Here is a 2032-nt window from a genome sequence, read left to right as displayed (position 1 = left end):
TTTATTGTTGTTTACTGTTTAAGTATTAAAGTTTTAGAGCTGATCTTGACTTTTGTTCGCATGATGGTGCTGTTATAGGGTGTGGCAGAATAGCCGGTCAATCAATTCAGATATTTTGATTGTTCACGCGCAAGTATACGTTATAAGTATCCAAATATTTAAAATATGGTCAATAAAATTAAGGTACTTTCGGCGCCCTTGATCATAAATTGATCCAATACTTGGCAGTAGAGTTTTCTTGCTGAAGAGGATGCCTTTTCTGATAGCTAGGGATAGATTTAACAGCAAAACGGGTTTAAAATCTAAAAGATTTCAGGGGTTAATGACTACAGAATAATACGTATTTGGTTCCTTTGGAGGTTGTGCAAGGGAACCCTTAGGCGTAAAATGGAAAACAGAATATAAGCCACTGCTCATAAATTGATCCAATATTTGGCAGTAGAGTTTCCTTGCTGAAGAGGATGTTTCTTCTTATTGCTATAAGGATAGATTTAACAGCAAAACGGGTTTAAATTTTAAAAGATTTCGGGGGTTAATGACAACATAATGGTAAATATTTGGTTCCTTGGGAAGTTTTGCAAGGGAAACCAAAGGCGTAAAATGGAAAATAGAATATAAGCCTGAAGGGCTGATGTTCGATCCCAGTGCTGACCGCGAAATTTCCTCAATGACAGAGGTGGGGTGGAGCACAGGCAAGCGTCTTTCTATGGTAGACCTAACACATATAAAATGCAGTAGACTAGCAACAGCTAATCCAACCGCTTCCCATGGACTTAAATTTGAGGCGACAATAGCCATGCTTCAACTTCTTATATCTGCGAGTCATGTGGTCGTCTGCTGAATTGGCTAAGCCCTAAAGAATGTTCCTGGCGCAGGTATAAGTATAAATGCTCTCAATGGGTTTGATTGAACCTGGCCATCCAGGATAGTCTTCTCGTTCAGAAGATCACCTTTGAATATAGCTGAAACGTCTTTTCTTGGTGTGGCGCGACATTTGTCTCTTTGATTGTTGCCGGGGGATTCCTTACTTTAATTTTGGAATCATTAATTTTCAGATATGTTTTCAGGTGAGTTTTATTACTAAGGGTTTCAGACAGATTTGGGATTTTATATCCATGAGATTATCCTTTGACAAAGTCATTGGTGAAAAACTAAGTTTTTTCTATCCTGTCGGAGGTCGTGGGGTGAGATCTGAATCTAAACCTTAACTCCAAAATATGCATTGCTTTTTACATGTATGTCCAGAACGGTGAACTTAAATCAATCGATTTTACACAGAATCCCCTCGTCCCCGTTAAAAAAAATGATAGGGGAGGGGAAGGTGGCTAACCTTTCTAGTTGAATAATTGAAGTCGGACAGTCTGTATATGGTGGTATATAGTAACACTATAGACAGCTTAAATTTTATGGAGGCGTTGCTACTTCCAGTAGTTAACTTCTCGCTATCAATATTGTAAATTGATATATTATATTCGGAAATTGTTAGACCCAAACTAGTGTATAATTACACTCAAATAATTTTTACGCAAGACTGTAAATTAGACATTACACCATAATAGAGGATTTTTATAATTTATATGTTCGCATTAATTGCTATACACAACATGTCGCAAAGCTGTGTTCTTTTGCAAGTATCACTTGAATTTACGTATATCCACCATGTCATAACGTATGATTTAATGACTAATAAACTTACAATGTCCACGTTGAAATAATGCAAAATAACCAAAAACAACTGTCAGTCATTGAAACTTCAGATTATCAGTAAAATATTAAAACGTCATGCACATATTCAGTTTTTTGCAATCGTAGCGACCAACTAATATACAAAATTTTACCATCAACAATACAACAACAAAAAATTAGTAAAATATAATATTCTCAATGAATATTCATTCCACGATACACCAGATTGTTTAAGTTTGGGCGTCCATTCTTGGTGATTCCGGAACCTTTGGGAAACCATTGGAATGACATGGTAAATCGTGAGCCACTGATTTAAGCCAATCCCAGCCGTAACTCAGCGGCTATA

This window comes from Patella vulgata, chromosome 6, assembly GCF_932274485.2.
Source record: "Patella vulgata chromosome 6, xgPatVulg1.2, whole genome shotgun sequence".
Lineage (NCBI taxonomy): Eukaryota > Metazoa > Mollusca > Gastropoda > Patellidae > Patella > Patella vulgata.
This window is presented reverse-complemented; position numbering follows the sequence as displayed.